General features: G+C 59.8%; 1 protein-coding gene across 1 annotated transcript in view; it reads left to right on the plus strand.

Annotated features, from left to right (window-relative positions):
* Positions 1-17,435, plus strand: part of CCDC85C (coiled-coil domain containing 85C) — a 73,972-nt gene that overhangs the window by 35,181 nt on the left and 21,356 nt on the right. The window lies entirely within an intron of this gene.

Raw genomic sequence — 17,435 nt, forward strand, 5'->3', positions numbered from 1 at the left:
GGGGGGGGGGGGGGGGGGGGACATTACAGGGGAAGGTGAGAATCAAAAAAAGCTTAGGGCATTGCAGAGGGCAGGTAGGAGAGCACACAGCCTTTCAGGGCAATCCTGGAAGGCTCCATGGAGGAGGGACCTCAGAGGAGCACTGACTCTGGCCTGCTGAGCCTGACCCTGGGATGCACCTGCCTAGCCACAGGGTGGGCCCAGGGAGGTGGGTATGTCCTGGGGTCAGCTGGGTCCTGCTCCTCCTGTCCAGTCACTCCGGCCACACTGTGGGTGGTGGGGGAACAAGGGACAGACAGAGGAGGCCCTTCGTGGGTTAAAGGACCAGAAAGCATTGAGAGGCAGCTTGCAGAGCTCAAAGACCTCCAGCTGGCTAGTGCCTTCTCTGCAAAGAACAAAGAACAACACAGAAAACTTTTCTCATTACATGCTAATGGGAGACGGATGCTATCATTCACGCTAATGGGAGTGTGAATTTGGTAATTTTTAGAAAATTGCAAAGGCATGTCCCCTTTGGCCCAACACTACCACTGCTGGGAATTTATCCTACAGGTGAACTGGTATGTGTGCAAATGACACATGTGCTGGCTGCTCACTGCAGCAAGTCTGGAGATAGCCCCGGGGTCTCTGCTGAGAGCTGGTGCCCGCCACTCGCCACGCGCTCCGGGGGACATCCTCAGAGGGAAGGGGGGACTCTGCCAGCCTGGTCTGGCTCCAGCCCAGGAGCAGCACAGCCCACCTGCTCTCTCATGTGCCATTCACAGGACCCCTTACCCGCAGAGAAGTGCGAGGGGGATGCTGGTCCCTGGAGGCTGGGCGGCCCTGCGAGGGAGTGATTTATGTGTGCTTGTTGGCAAGCACCGCACCGTGCCTTCTGCCAGCACTGGGGGAGAACGGTGCCTGGCACGTCCCTGCCTGCTCTCTTGCCTTCCCACTTCATCCTGGTGTCACAGAGGCAGAGGGACCGCCGAATCACCCGGTGCTTCTGCCTGCTCCCCTGGTGGGGGTGCACATACCTGCGGGACGTCGGTGGCCCATCTGTGCCGTAAGCCACCAGTGCCTGTGGGCTGGGGCCCGGGAGGCAGTCAGGACAGGGCGAGTGGGGTGTGGGCTGTGGCTTGGGCCAGTGCCCAGGTGTCCTGCCCGCAGCCCCGCTGGGTCCCGACAGGATGAGCGATTGGCTTGAAGAGGCTGCTCTCCACGCCGCGCCATCTGGCGGGGCTATTGTGGACCGCACAAAGGAGGGAGTGCGGCGGGGCAGGGGCCCGGCCAGGAGTGGGCAAGCCACAGGGGGAGGACGCCAGCCTCCCAGCACACACGGGCCGCAGGAGCCAGCCGAGGCCACCACTTTAGGGCAGAGATCTGGGTTATCGCTTCCTGGGGGGTGACGGATGACTCCGCGTCCCCTGAATCTTCAGCGAGCGTGCTTTGAACAACTCTGGTTCCGAGCTGATTTATTGCTTTGCTAAGATGCAAAGACAGTTTTATGTACTAGGTAATTAAGTGGCATTATAGACGGCTCGAGAATAAGTGGCTGCTGTTTTAATAATTAAAATAAATGACCCCTTGACTGCTCCCAGCTCGATACTGTTTTCCCTTGGTGTTGAGACCCCAGAGAGAGACAGGGCAGGACTGTGTGAGTGTGTGCACACCTGTGTATATGTGCGTATGTGGGTGTGAGTGCACTTGTGTGTATGTGCACATGTGTGTGCATAGACATACACGGGTGTGAGTGTGTGTATGTATGTGGGTGTGTATGCGTACATGTGTGTACGTGGGTGTGAGTGCCTGTGTGCCTACTCGAGTGTGAGGTGTGCAGGGGTTGGGGGAGGTGGCTCCTGTATGATCTCTTGCTTCCAGGACAGCTCTTGTACACACAGAACCCAGGGCAGGCCGGGCCGGGTCCCGAAGAAACCTTCCTTCCACTCGCCGGGCAGGCTGACGCTGGTTGGGGTTTGGACACGGTCTCCTGTGTGGTGGGCAGCCCTGATTCAAGCCGCAACTCTGGTGCCGAACCTCAGCCCTGGGGTGGCTGTGGCCAGGCTGTCTCAGCACCTGTACGAAGAGGTAACCGTGCCTGTCCCACTGGTGCTAGGCAGCCGGGGTCCGTCAGCTCTCCTTCGCTGATTGAGAGGCGTGGGGGCCCCACCTCTCTGGAGGCAGAGTGATGACCCCGGCCCCCCACTGCCCTTGAGGCCTGAGTGACCAGGCGGGGTGCCATGGGAGGGGGACAAGGTCATGGGGGCATGGGCAGCAGAGATAAAATGGGGAGCAGGACCTGAGGCCGGCAGGGGAGGGTCTTGCCCCCAGCCAGCCGGAGCGTCTGCGCCTACGGACATCTGCTCAGGCTAAAGTCATTGTCTTCTGGCCCAGACTGTCCTTTTGTTTTGAGGATGGGTGGCCTTCCTCAGATGGGGCTGTGGCACAGCATGTCGTCACCCTGTGGGGCCGACACTGGGCTGGCCAGGCATTTCTGGGGAAGGGCGCCGTTGAAGGGAGCTGGAGAGCCAGTTGGTGGCTCTGGCCCGAGGTGAGCACGTGGTGGCCCCGGGAAGGGGGGAGAGGATTGAGGGGACGCACACATTGCTGGGGCTCAGGCCCGGTTCAGGGCTCTACGCGTTTCATTGCATCTCACCAGGCCTGCAGCAGAGAGGTATTTCTTTCTCAGCCGAGAAAGTGGCAACTCGGTGACCGTCAGGTGCCAGAGTCACTAGGCGAGGCCGGGCAGAAAGCCCTCTCTCCCCTGCCCTCCCTTCTGGACCCCCATCCGTGCTTCCCCACCCTCCTTCCCACGGACATTTCCTAGGCCCCAGCCTGGCCGGACCCAGAGCCAGGAGCTCGTGGGTTCTCTAGGCTGGGCTGACTGTGTCGTCCCCTCATGCCGAGGGGCAGCCTGGCTGAGACCCCCCGAGCTTTGCCTCCATGACCAGACAGGCCTCTCCTGTTTCCCAGGCTTCGGCTGTTCGCCCCCCCCCCCCCGAGTGTCTGAGGCCACGCTGTGCCATGTGGAGGGGTGGCAGAGGGAGTCTGGGGGCCTGGCACGTGACTGGTCCTGCCTGGCCTTTGGAGGCTGCGTGCTGCTTCTATCTGTGGGGGCCACCCCCGCCTGGGGATGCCTCAATCTGGCCCCCCACCTCTGCTGCTATGAGCTCCTGGGATAGGCCCTTGTCTCGGAGTCTGTGATGCCAGGCCCGGCCTGGAGAAGGCAGCCGCGAGCATCTGTGCCTGGGTCTGCCCATCCGTGAGACAGCTGTGGGTCCTGGGCTCCTCCCTCTGACCCTGCCTTTCTAGGGGGCCCCGGTGGCTCCCAGTGCATTTTTCCCGAGTGAGTGTCTTTCCAGGCTGGGTAAATGGAGTCATGCCAGTGTGGATCGGTTGCCAGAATAACTCACCCAGCTCATGCTGTCCCAGTGCTCAGATCCAGACACGCAGAGGCTTAACTTGGCCTATCACATTAGTGGCAGCCGTGAGACAGTTACCCTCGGGCGCTCCTGTTTACTGAGGGCCTCTGGGGCTCCCGGGGGACGAACTCTGGGCAGGCACAGCCTCCTGATGCTGCCTGGTGAGCGCCCCTCCCCACAAAGTTGCAGGCTTGGGTCCTGCTTCCTGTGGGAGGAAGGGAGGCACCTGCAGGCCCGGGAGGGAGGTTGGGGTGTAGGGCTGACTCGGTCACGGCCTCCTCCCTCTGCGGCTCCCCGTGGACTTGCTGCTTACTGCCTGTTCCCCTCTGCCCCATCTGTGTGATGCCTGAAGTTTAGAGGCTGGAGTTAGAGGTGGGCAGTGGGGGCTGGACCCCCATGGATTGTCCTGAGAATCTAGGCGAATGTCCGGTGCCAGGAAGTGTATATGATAAGGCTTCTCTTCCTCCCCTCTGAGCCCAGGAGAAGCCCGGTGCTGCCTGAGGCTTCTCTCCTGTGGTTGGGTGGGCTCGGGCCCAGGCAGGGTGTGGGGGTGAGCGGTTGGCTGAGGGTGGACCCCCAGAAGCCCCTGAGTGGTCTTAGTGTGGTGACAGGGGGCAGGGCAGAGGCGGGGACCCTCTCTGGGCTGTGGGTCTGTGACCGCGGAGGATCCCGCCTCGAGCCGGCCTCTCCGTGGCTCCCTCTCCGGGAGCTTCCTCAGCTCCGGGTGCAGGCCTGTGGTTCTGGTCAGCAGAGGGGGACCCCGGGAGCCACACGCATCAAACACGTCACCGCTGGCTTCTCTACAGAGTGGCTGTGGGCTGCGGAGTGACCGCTTGAGGACACCGTAGTGGGGCTGCCTCTGGAGGCCCTGAAGCTGAGCTGGGGAGGCCTGGGGGTCAGGACCCCCCCCACGCCGTCTTGTCTGGGGTGGCTGGGCAGGCAGACGGGGCCCCGGCGGCTGTGGCACGCTCATGGGGGCTGTTTCTGCGTCTGCAAACCGGGGAGTTTAGGTAATCTGCCTGCTTGTAGTGAAGGCTCATCGGGTAGCCGCCGAGGCCGCCCAGCCCCCGTGTCCAGGGCGGATAGCGGAGCTTCGTGCTGCCCCGATTTTTCCAGTGGGAGGGCCCCGGCCACGCCCTGAGCCGCTGGCCACTTGCCAGCCACACTGAGGCCACTGGCTTGTCCCAGGGAGGGATGAGGTGCCTGCTGGTCTCCCTAAGGCCTGTGCGTCAGGGAACGTGGGTCTCCCTGCCTCAGCTTCGGGTCTGCGGTGGGTCTTTTCACATCTGGCCTTTCAGAGGCTCTTCTGCCTTGGGCCCCAAGGGCCCAGAGTTGTCCGCCTCTCCGGAGGTAGCTGCCCATTTCTGGCTCCACCTTGGCGTCTCGGCTGAGGTCATTTTTTGCATGAGTGGGACAGAAACTCAGCCTCAAGAGGGGCACTTGGTGGCAGTGGCTGTTGGCTCCGTTGAAAAGAGCAGCAGAGCCCCCTTCTTGAATGCAGCCTGCCCTTGGGGAAAGCTCCATGCCGGGTCCTGGGGCCCAGCGCAGCCCTACCTTGGCCAGGCCGTTCGGGCCTTGTAGTTGGAGGATCTCGCCAGGAGCGGAGAACAGCACCAGAGGCCATCTGGCCCAGCCCACTGTCCAGGCTGGGGCCGCCCAGCGAGGGGCGGCGGGCCAGGGCTCAGCTGGCTCAGCCCTGGAGGCCGCGGAGGCTCCTTACGTGTGCTGTATGCTCGTGAGTGATTGTCCTGGCTGTGCTGAGGGCTCTGGCCTGTGGCTGCAGTCGGATGTGGTCCTGGCTAAGCAGGGACTAGCTCTGCCAGAGTGTGGCTGTCTCCCTGGTAAGCTCTTTGGCCCTGGGGCTCGGGGTAACTGTTTGGCCTGCTCAGTGCAGCTAGAATCCCTCTGGGTGGGGGCTTGATGGCTCATCCTGGCTCTGTGACTCCCGGGGAGCCTCAGCTCTGCTCTGGACCTTGGCTTCTTTCTGCAGAAGGGATTTCTCAGGTTCCCATGGGCTCCAGCATTAGGGCAGAGCCGGGCCGTGGCTACTGATTAACCAAACTGTGCCCTTGTGGGGTGTGTGACCAGCATGGCCCATTCTCCAGGCTGTGGGGCCACAGGGCCTGCTTGGAATCACTGAGCTCCCTCCGGGGCCCTTCTAAGAATGCTTCTCCTTTGTGCCCTCACCTGATGGATTTAAATGTCCATGTGGAAGGGGCTTGGGCAGGACCCCTGGATGTCCCTGAGAGTCAGAATTAGGAGTGCTGAGGGCCTGTGTGGCGGCTGGTGTGATGGAAGACTCTGGAATTGGTACATGAGGCAGTAGTTCTTTTTTTTTTTTTTTTTAATATTTTATTTATTTATTTGACAGAGACAGAGGCAGCCAGCAAGAGAGGGAACACAAGCAGGGGGAGTGGGAGAGGAAAAAGCAGGCTCCTAGCGGAGGAGCCTGATGTGGGGCTCGATCCCATAACGCCGGGATCACGCCCTGAGCTGAAGGCAGACGCTTAACCGCTGTGCCACCCAGGCGCCCCGAGGCAGTAGTTCTTACAGTGATCCCGCCGTGTGTGTGTGCATGTGTGCGTGTGTGTGTGCATGTGTGTGCGTGTGTGTGTGTGTGTGCGCATGTGAGATCATCACTGTTTCACAGATGGGAAAGCCGCGACTCAGTGGGTTCACGGGCCGTCCTAGGGTCTCCCAGCCCAGCCCCAGGCCTGACCCCGGCAGCTGCATGTCTGAGCTAAATCCCCCCCAAGACTGCACGCGTGGGCAGGTGTGAGGATCGCGTGTGCTGCCACCCACACATGCTGGTCTGCTCGCCGGGACAGGAGGGCAGCCTTCGGCCGCATCCACAGAGAGGCAGCTCTTACCCAGCGCTCCTGGCCCCCCCGCATTGGTACCGGTACCGAGGAGGCCGCTGGGGTGAGCGGCTCGTGCAAGGGGAGGTGCCCCGCGCTGTGTGCAGTGGGGGAGTGAGGCATTTATTGACTTCCGATAGGGATGTGCATTTGTTAGGGACAGGAGGATGTGGAAAAGTAGAAAGAAAACCAAAACACACATTTAGACCAGTCCCCCAGATCCTGCTCTGAAGACTTTTCCTCTTGGGTTGAGCTGTTGATTTTCTGCGCGAGTGTGTGGGCTGCTGGTTATCTCGCCACGGGTTTAATGTGGAATCTGGCCTTTTTCACTCAACGCTGCATCAGACGCTTTCCTCTCTCGGTCTTCGTAAACCTTGTCAGTGTTGACCAAACATCCCTTTGGGTCGGCCAAGCGCCTATTGCGGGACGAACACAGATGGTCTCCGGATGGCACGGGCAGCTCCCCGTATCCCCGGCGCTGGTTTCGGCGGGCGGTCCGCCTCTGGCCGGGCGCGGGTGCGGTTGGCGTCGGGCTGTGGCGGGGGCTCCGGGCCACCTCCATGGAAGTCATCTGGGGGATGTGGCTACACGCTGCCCAGGATGGCAGTGTTGGTGGTGATCCAGTGGGACTGGCCTTTGCTCAGCTTTTTCCCATCTTGAGAACATCTCCAAGGGAAGGTGCTTTGGTTTCCCGGGGCCACCTCATTCCGTGATTGTTCTTTCTGGGTGCATACGCTGCTTTGTGTCTGCGCTGTTTTTCCCGAACCAAATACTTGGATTCACTCACGTAGGGACCGTCGGGGGGTCAGCACGAGCAGGTGGAGCGCCCGATGCTGCCTGTCCGGACGCCGAGCTCTGCTGCTCCGGTCCCAGTCCTGGCCACACGCTCGCTCTCTCCAGCCTCTTTCCTGCGGGGCCGTCCTGTGACATTTCATCACAGGGTTTGAGGAGTGGGGACCTGCCACATGTTTGGCTCTGTCTCACGTTGCCTTGCGATTGGAGTTGGTGTGTGTGTTTGGGGTGGGGACCACGGGCGGGGATGCCGAGGGGTCGTACATTCAGTTGGGAGGCACCTGGCATGTGCCGTCGCTGGTCCCAGCGGACTTGGTTGGATCTGTTGGATTCTGAGGTTTCTGGAAGGTCTCCCCGCTGTGAGGCGAGCACAGTGAATCTTTGTGACTAATAGATACCCCGTGGAGGCACGTCGAAATGGCGGTGTCCCGGTCCTCACCGGACCCTCACGTGCTGGGCTGGCGTCTGCTGATTGCCACTCTGGCCTGCCAGTGGTGACTTTTGGCTCCCTCCTCCCTTCTACACTTAGCGATTGGCATTCTGCCGGGACGGCCTCCCCCCTCTCCACGGCAGGCGTGTGTACATGAGGTTTTTATCAGTGTGGACACAGGGATTCTTACTTTATCTAACATGGTTGTAGTCCCCAGTGCTCATTAGGACTGTCATGGTCACCTTGCCTGGGACAAGCTGCTGGCTGCAGGCCAGACAGGAGAGGAGTTGGAATTTGACTGTGGGGCCTGGGGTGCCCACTCTCATTCTGGCCATGCCATGGATGGCCTGTGACCTCAGACAAGTGGAGCGAACACCTTGGGGTCCCTGGTTCACCCTGATGTCAGAAGGGGAGGTTGGGACAGGCTGACCTTGAAGGCCCCCTTGTCCTGACCCCCCGAGCTCCCCTCGGGGTCCCCTGCCAGGCCTGGTGCTGTTCTGCTGAGACCTAGAGTTGGCTGTGGGGCAGTTCCTGGTGGCCAGATGTCACCTGTCACCTGTGGGAGTGATGACACACTCCTTAGCGCCCCACCCCGCTCCCTGCCTTCCTCATGGCAGCTCACCAGCAAGGAGGAGGGAGGCTGGGGGGCGGGGTGGAGCTTCGTCTGCTTGACGGGGGCCTGTTTATTCAAGTTAGTAACCAAACAGTGACCTCACCCTAGCGCCAGGTCTCCTGACCTTCGGGCCTGTTCTTGTTCCTATCTTCCTTGAAGAAACACAGCTGCGTGGGCAGGTGGCATGCAGCAGTGGCCCGCGCCCACCCGTGCCTACCTGTGCCGGAAGGGCCCTCAGAAGCTTTCAACTTCCTCGTTGTACAGAGGGGTGTTCCGGGTCCTAGAGAGGGCAGGGGCCCGCCCAGGGCCACATAGCAAGTGGTAACAGCTAGAACTGGAGGTCAGGCCCCCAGTGCTCCCAAGTGCATCTCCGAGGGCAGGTGCCTGGGTGTCCGTGCGCCCTTCTTCCAGTGACGAGCTTCCTGGTCATGTCTGACAGCCCCCGGTGGGTGTTTGATCCCCTGGAAAGGGCTCATGACTCCGGCGGTGTGTCAGGGTGGGGCTTTGAGGATCAAGAGTGAGGTGCTCGGGCGTGAGGCTGGCTAACCTTCTCCAGGCGTCAGGCGTGGTGCGCGACGCAGCCCTGCAGGAATGGCTAAGGGGTGTGCTCAGTGCCGTGTAGATGGGCTCTGGGCCTGGGCGCTGGCCTGCCGAGGCTGGGGGGCTGGGGCTCTCCAGAGGTGTCGTGGGAAAGCGTTCGTGGGGGGCCAGCACTGCTTCTGCAGAGGAGTGGAGAAGGAGCAATGCTGGGGGCGCTTAGGCGGGAAAGCAGTAGGGACAGCTTCATGGAGCAACGGGAGCAAGACTGCTCCAGTGGTCCCAGGTTGGGGGGGAGGTGGGGTCTGCCTACAGGGATGCAGCACACAGCCACAGGGTCTCCAGTGCTGCCCTGGTGGGGCGCCCAGTGTGAGCTTCCTCCAAAGGGTAGCTCTGAGAACGAGGCGTCCATCAAAGATGGTGACGCCCGGACCCCACGGGACATCCTTTGCTCAAGTGCCATGAGGGACTTTGAACTCCAAGCTTGTGATTGGAAAGGCTGTGGAAGGACCAGTGAGCAGATGGTTAACTGCCCTCCAAATTCCTGAGCTGCTGTGGCATTGCCTGGGTATTCCAGAATCCTCCCAGCAGCCCGTGAAGGGGCATCACCCCTTCCTTTACAGATGAGGATGCAGAGGCTCAGAGACGTTGATTCCCTAGTGCGAGGTCACACAGCTGTGATTAGGGAGAGGCCCAGCTGACCCCTCCTCCTCTCCTGACCTTTGACTCTGGCTCTGCTAGGGGAGGTCACGCTTCCACTGAGCATCCCAGCCCCCATCCCGTCCTTAGTGTCCTGGGGTAACTAAGTCCCTGGCTGGTAGGACAATTGGTTTTACAGCCGAAGGGGACTCCCGAGTTTGCTTCCAATAACCTACCAGTGTCTGAAGTGACTGAATCGGGTTCATACTCCACTTCCTAAGGTCTGTGGTGATGCCCCAGCCTTCGCTAGATCTGAAAACAAGGCAGGTGCTCCGGGCCTGGGTGAGCCAGCGGAGGTGGGCGTGGCCTGCCATGGCAGGCCCGGGTGGCGCCCCTGTCCCCGAGGCTCTTGGCTGGAAGCCTCCGCTCCCCACTCCTTCGCATCAAGGTCATGCTGCCCGCACGTGGGCAGTGGAGAGGACGGGCTGGTTTTACTGAGCGTCTACTGAGCGCCTGGCACCGTGCCAGGAGCTTTGTGACCTGCCGCCTCTCTCAGACCTCACGGCAGCTTCCCAAGCTTGGTTTTTTCCCATTTTTAAGTGACACGCAGGCTCTGCGGGCCTAGGCGAGTCAGCTGAAGTCACAGCCGTGACTCAGTTCCTGTGGCTATTGTCACAGGCACGACAACGTTGGCGTCTTAAGAGACGTGCTGTCTTAGGTTCCGGAGGTCAGCGATGCTGAAGTCCAGGCGTCAACGGGGTACGCTCTTCCCGGAGGCCCGAGGGGAGGCTCTGCTCTCCCGCCTTTTCCAGCTGGGGAGGCGCCTGCGCTCCTTGCTCGTGGCCCCTTCCCTCCTGTGTCATCACACGGCCCTGTGACCACAAGGGGGAACGCTCTCCAGGCTTAAACATTCGCGCGGTGAGGTCGGGCCCCCCTGGATGGTCCAGGCGGCCCTGCCACCTTGAGTTCGACAGCCTTCGTGGCCTCTGCCAAGTCCCCGTGGCTGGGGGAGGTCACATGTTCCCAGGCTCTGGGAGTTCAGGTGTGGGCACTTTCAGGGGGACGGTCGTCTGCTGAGTACATGTCACTAGCCCAGGCTGCGATCCTGGCCCGGACAAGTCTCCTGTGATGCCACATGGGGAAGTGGAGGCCGGGTGGATGGCGCTGTCGGGGCCGGGACCCTTGACCCTGTTCCTCCCGCACCCACTCCGCCTCTCCCCGCGGGACCTTCCGCGGCAGCAGCCATATACGCGTGGCTTCTGTTGGCCTCGCAGGCCTAGTTTTTTCCCTTTGCCGCAAGTCCCGGGCTCGGAAGGGGGTGGGCCGCCCTGCGGCTGGACTTGGGGGTGTGGTGGCACCTTTAAGCCAGTGATCTTCGGTCAGTCATCCTGCTGCGGGTTCTGTGTGAAATGGGAAATGCGGTTTGCTGTCCCCATGCCAAGTCTGTATCATTTCTAACTGGGCGGGTCCTCACTGCCCCACCTAATTGCAGGGACACTATCCTGCAGGGGTTCTGAGTCGTGTCATCTCCGTCCTGCCCTGAAAGTGCCCTGGGTCATTTGGGACTCCCGCCCCCATTTCTCAGGGGCCTAGTAGGAAGGAGCTTGTCCAAGACCACAGAGCAGGTGGGGCAGAGAGGGGCCTGCTCTTGTCCCCTCTCTGCAGGCCGGCGACTTCTGCCTGTGAGCCTCTCCATCCTGTGGACCCCTCCCCTCCCTTTGGGCTCCTGACCTGCCGAGGTTGGACTGTTCCCAGCGCCCGTGGCCGGGGGCGTTTGGGGGTCTTCCAGAGGTAGCCTGGTCACTGGGAGCCAGGGAGGGGGGCGTTCTGACTCAGGAGTTTGCAGTGTCTCCTGGAGGGTCTGTTGTGCTGCCCTGCCTTTTTACCTTTTACTTAAAAAAGCATTATTTTTTGTTAGGAATTTTATAAAAAGCAACAAGCTTGGACAATAATGAGACAACTGTTTATTCCACTGCCTCCCTTCGTCAGGTTGTCAGCAAGAACGCCTGTTAGCCCCAGGGCCTTTCCTTCCAAGAAATAAAGCGTTACAGGTGGAGACGAGGTGCCCACATGTGTGTCGCCTCCCCCACCGCCTGAGAGACCCTCAGCCTGGAACTCGGTGCCCATCGTTCTCCTGCAGAGCTTTTTACTTCTCTTGTCGGTCACAGATGCATGAATGATGTGATGATGAGACTTCGTAGGAACAACGTCCCTCTCTGCACGTGTCCCTCAGCTACCTGCCCTCCCTGTGTTTTTGAGATCTGTCCCTATTGACAGGAATCTCTCTGGCTCTTTTGTTCCTACCTCTCCTATGTTGTTGTTGATTGAAACCAGTTTATCCTGTTTTCCAGGAAGACATTTAGGTGGTTTCCAGTGTGTCGCTCCCTTAGCGGGTGCTGGGGATGCACCCTTGTGCCTGTCTCTTCCCGCACCTGTTCCGGGCTTCCTCGGGGGCACGAGCATCTTCTAGAACAGGAAGCCACACCAGGCTGCTCTCCGATCTGCTCCGCCAGTGGGCACCCTGCGTCCCCGGGTTCTTCCGCGGTCGCCATCGCCGAGTTACCACGTTACACACTCTGCCAGTCCTGTGTCTGAAATGGTATCTTTTTTTTTTTTTTTAAAGATTTTATTTATTTATTTGACAGAGAGAGAGAGAAGGAGCCAGCGAGAGAGGGAACACAGGCAGCGGGAGTGGGAGAGGAAGAAGCAGGCTCCCAGCGGAGGAGCCTGATGTGGGGGTCGATCCCAGAAACCTGGGATCACGCCCTGAGCCGAAGGCAGACGCTTAACGACTGAGCCACCCAGGCGCCCCTGAAATGGTATCTTCTTGTCTTCAATTGCATTTCCAGTGACGCACACAGTCAGGCATCCTCTCGCACATTTCCGCCTGTGACTCACCTTCCGCGGAGCCTTTGCTCCATGAACTCACGTATTTCCTTATGGATTTGTAGGAATTCTGTGTGTATTCCCTGCGACTCTTTGTCCACTCTGGGACGGACTTGCACGCAGCCCTCCCCAGACGGCAGCTGCTCTGCTGACGGTGCTCGCGGATCTGTTGTCTGTTGACGGGTAGCTGTAATGCTCACACAACAGGCTTTGACGGCGGTTCCCTTGATGGTTTGTTCTTTTTGTTTTGTGATTGAGAAAGGATTTTTACCTGGTGGTGGAAGTTGTTCTTTTTAATAACTGCTGTATCGAGACAAAATTTGCATGGTTTATATGTGTAGGACAGTGCACAATTCAGCATTGTTGAGTATATTCACAAGAATGGCACAACCATCAAAACTAATTCCAGGGCATTTTCATCACCCCAGAAAGAGGCTGTACCCATTCATTGTCACTCCCCAGTCCTCCTTCCCTTCGGCCCCCAGCAACCACCGATCGACTCTGTCTCTGTGAACTTGCATATTCTGGACATTTCATATACATGGAATCCTGCCGTATGTGGTCTTTGGCGATCAGCTTGTTTCCTGTAGCGTCAGGTTGTTAAGGTTCATTCCATATGTTGTAGCATGTATGAGAAAGACCCCAATTTTAAATTTGTTCTTTCACGTAGAACTCTCTGACCCTGTTGGAACGGCTTTCCGTGTGTGGTGTGAGGTTGGGATCAAATCCTGTTCTAGATGGTGGCCGGGTAGTTGCTGTAGCTCTGCTTGTGAAATGCTCAGTCTTTCCCCCATGGGCACAGAATGCCACGTGGGCCACATGGCAGGTGTACAGGCTTCCCTGGGTTCCTGTCTGCCCCTCTCCCCAACCCTACCACGTGGCTTTGGCGTCTTTCCGTGGAATCCATTCCACACGGAGCTCTCTTCTCTGCACTCCCACCACTCCCGCATTCCCACCACCTGGCTCGTGATAATTCATTCTTGTTTTCACTGAATCAGTGAGGCACTGACCGGACGTGACGCTGCTTCCCGAGGTAACTGCCTGGAGCCTCCCACCTTCTCTTGCTTCCAAGCCTCGGAGCCCCACCGTTGCTTCTCATGCATGGGGTGAAGTGCTTGCTGAAGCTCAGTCCTCTCAGCCTCCCCTCCAACTCCCCTGTGTCTGGGAAGAGGGATCTCCTGAGTCTGATGACCCTGCCACACCTAGATTTTCCCAGTTTCCTGAGCTGGCCCCACTGGCCACACATTCCCACCTCTGCACATGGCTGGAGTCCCATGATGTCTTGCTCCTGCCAGTGCCTCCCCACTGTTCCTGCCTCAGAAGGACAGTTGGCCCCAGCACGCAGGGCCTGGCACTCAGTAGACATCTGGTTGACATCTAATGATAAAAACAAAACCCCTCCTTCCTCCTGAAACTAGTTTAGGTCTCCCCTTCTCGTGACCAAGGGACTTGGCACGTGGATTTCGGGGCTCAGTAAATATTTATCTCTCCCCAGCCCACTTCAGACTTGAGTCCTGCTTCCCTTAGCCTCATCAAAATCCCTGTAATGCAGTGGTGTACTCAGGGGTTTAGCCCCACCAATTAATAATCAGGGCCAGATGGACATGGGGTCCCTCAGAGGTGGAGCCAGAGAGGCGGACGGTTTGAACAGTCGCTGCTCAGCATAGATCATAGATCAGGGGTTCCCAGTCTCATGTGTGTGTTAGAATCACCCGGAGGGTGTCTAAAATGCATTTGGACATCCAGGCGCCTCCCCTAGTGCCTAATACAGTTGGTCTCGTGGGAAAGAGATCAGATGTTAAAAAGTCCCCAGGGAGCGTAGATGCAGCCATGCTGGGAGCCACTGGGCTGGGTGTGACTCGACCTCGGTGTGGCTAGGTGACCCTGGCCAGCAGGCTGGTGGACTTCCGCTCCTGGCCTCTATCAGGAATTTCCAATCGTTCAGAGTGAAATTGGGGTTGCTGGGGGAGGAGACTGTGACAGTGCCGTCACCTGCACACAGGTTAGTTTCTGGGCGTGAAATTAACAGGAAGGGGATTGTTTTTCCCTCTTCTCCTCTGGCTGGAAACAATGGCACAGTTTCAGTGGGAATTGTCCAGTTTCCCAAGCACTAGACGGAGAAATGAGGTTGAGTGTTTGGGCTGAGAACACCAGAGGCTACCAGGCAGATCCAAACTGGGCACGTTCTCCATCAGCTAAGTTGGACGCAGCTTCCTGTCCCGCTGCCCCCTTGAGATTGCAGTACGGCTCGGGAAGCCTTGTGGTTTTCCCTGGACTTAAACGCCGGGCGGGCACTCCCGAGACCCTGGGTGAGCCCGGTGCTGATCCATCGGGGTCCCCGGAGCTTTGCATGAAGCATACAAAGGGGCAGACAGGTAGCCAGGGGACGGCCACGGGTCTCAGGACGGGCTGAGCGGCCAGCACAGAGAGATCCCGGTTTTCATTAATGCAATCGTTTGTTTTGCTCCGTGCCAGCTCATTTTCTTTCCTCTGTGGATGGAGAGGGTGGGGCCCCTGTTGTGGCCATTCCTTTTCATCTCTTGAGTTGGTGGGGCGGGATTCAAGGTTTCTGTGATCCCGCCTGTCTTGGTGCGGAGGTGGAATCAGGGGAGGGGCTGGGTGCCAGCCTGTTGGGCCCAGAGGCTACTGGGCAGTGTTTTCACCGTGTGACTTGGGGCTTGATACTTAACCTCTCTGAGGCTCAGGCCGGTCTTCCCTCAAACGGGATGGTAATAATCAGCTTGATGTGAGGATTACAGGGGGTGAAGGTCAGGGTTTTTGCTCCGTGCCTGCCGGCAGCTCACAGATGCTCCGTAAAATGTGTGTGTGCCGGTGGGAGAGCAGGTGCCCTTCTCAGTGCCCTGCGTGGACGTGAGAACTCTGTCCTACATCCAGGGCTCTGGAAGTCGTGGCTGAGCTCGTGGCTGGCTGTCTCGGCCCAGGCCCCTCTGCACGTGTCCATGGGCAGCTCAGCTGGGTGGCCGGGCGGAGGAGGGGGCGGCGGGGGCCAAGGTGCCCAGCCCTCCCAGCCTCCCTGGCTCAGCGCCGCTGCCCCGAGAGGCGTCCTCACGGGAACCTGATGTTCCCCTGATATGCCTCCCTGAGCCCTCTCGTCTTCATCCATAAATAATACATGTCTCACATTCAGCCTGCACCTCCCGGAGCCGCAGTGTGTGCCAGGAAGCAGATGCTGATGGGGTTCGGCTCAGATGCCCCTGAACCTGCCTGCCGCGGCCCACCCCTGTGCCTTTGCTCTCGCCGTGCCCTGCTCAGACTTGCCTTCCATCCCCACTGCACTGATCTGCCTGTCACAGTCCTGCTTGTTCTTCAAGGCTCAGCTCAGATGCCGCCTCCTGCAGGAAGGAGCCCCTGATTTCTCCGCACATCCTTGCCCTCTGCCCCCCACACCCCAGGCTGCACCTCTTCACTCTTTGCCCTTCGGCAAATGTGGTTATTCCTGCAGCTCCCTCATTAGGCGAAGGGACCCTCACAGTGGGGGACCATGCCCGTGAACAAGCAGGTGTGTCTGCTGGTCCTGCGGGTGCCCGGCTCTGTGAGCTTGGGCAGACCCATTCATGCTGCGAGCATCCTTCTTCTCTTCTAGAGACCAGCTTTCTGCCGCTTTCCTGGCTGCGTCCCTGGGAGGGGCAGAGGGAGTGCACTGCCCTGGGGTGGGAAGCAGCTTCTCGTGCCTCCTCCCCTGCATCAGGAGCCCTCAGCATTCCAGGGGCTTCTCTCCAGCAGAGGATGCTTCGCAGAGGCCCAGGGTCCAGGGAGTAGGTGGGCCTGGGGTTAGGACATTCTCCAAGTCCTTTAAGGAGATGGACCATTTCCAGCTTCTGCTGGATCCGTGTTCGGGGCCTTGCCGAGGGACACCTAGAAGTGCCCTGTGCAGAGGTGAGGGCAGCTGGAGCGGGCGGCTCCAAGACCTGCTGAGTGTGGCCAGTGGGCAGGGCGGGGCAGAAGCCACTTGGGGACTGAGCATCAGCCAGCGGGACTGGGCGCCACAGGAAGTGTGGCCTTTGCTGCCGTCTAGAGCCCAGGGCTGCACGGAACCCCTGAGCCAGAGGGAAGGCAAGGCCCCTGCGTGGTCTGCGGCCTTCACCGCCCCCAGCCTTGCTCAGCTCCTCTGTAAGCCAGGGCCATCTCCCACGCCTGCCCTGCCAGTTTTGACTTTCACGACCCAACCCACAGGTATTGGTGGGCACTTGCCTGCCCCCCTGGGGCTGAGTCCTGAGAAGGGGGAGAAGGGAGAGAAGGGTAGAAACCAGCTTAAGAGGAAGCAGATGCTCGCAGGAGCTGCGTCCCTCCTCTGGGGGCAGAGATGGAAGCCTGCGGTGATGAGGGAGCTTCTGTGTGAGGAGGCCCTCCTGCCCCGATGGAGCCACCGGCCCTGACGCCGACCCCTCTTAATGAAGTGGAAGGAGAAGAGAATTGAATCACCAGAGTGGCAGTGTGGAAATGTCAGCCCCCCCCCGCCCCCGCCCACAGAGGAGGCCCGAGGCAGGGTACGGATGGGTCTCCTGCTAATGACCTGTCACACATCCTGCCTGTCCCCAGGACCTTGTGGGCAGCCCCGCGCAGCAGGAGGGGCTGGAGGGGAGGCAGGGCTGGAAGGAGAAGCAGCTGGAGGGTCAGGCCCTATGTGTCGCTGTGCGTCATTGTGCAACCCCTCCCCTCCAGCTCCCACTTCTTCCTCCGGGGGAGGTCGTACTTTCTCCTAAGCAGTGACAGACATGAGGGGCACTCTGCCCAGATCCCCGTGGCACTGCCCCCGTCACCTGCTGGCACCTGCTGTCCTGCCTGGGAGCTCTTCCTGTCCACGCTCCAGCGGGGCAGTGCTGGGGCATGAGCACCGCTGTCCCCCACGAGGAGCCCCCCCAGGGAGCCCTGGGGCAGGTGGGGTAACTCAGAGACCCCCAGAGCCCCCCGCAGCAGACTGACATTGCTTCTATCTGCGCCTACTGTTCCCTGTCTCGCCTCCCACTCCCCTACCTGGGCTTCCCAGGGTCACCTCCCACACAGCCCGCGTGGACTTGAATCCCCTGCCTCGCCCCGACTAAGATGTGAGCTCCTGGTGTGGCCGGCCACTGCTGCTGAGGGACATTCTGAGCAACGCTTGGAGCCTCGCACCCGGGCTGTTCTGCCTTCTGTGCCTTGGCAGTCCCTTGTCGGGGTGTTCTGCGTGGGGTGTGGGTGCCGTGTTCCAGGCTGAGCGCTTGCTGCTGGTGGGAGCTTGCAGAATAGGGCACTGACCCCCCCCCCCCCCCCCCCGCGGG

The sequence above is a fragment of the Ursus maritimus genome, unplaced genomic scaffold (assembly GCF_017311325.1).
Source record: "Ursus maritimus isolate PB19 unplaced genomic scaffold, ASM1731132v1 scaffold_25, whole genome shotgun sequence".
NCBI classification, from domain to species: Eukaryota; Metazoa; Chordata; class Mammalia; order Carnivora; family Ursidae; genus Ursus; species Ursus maritimus.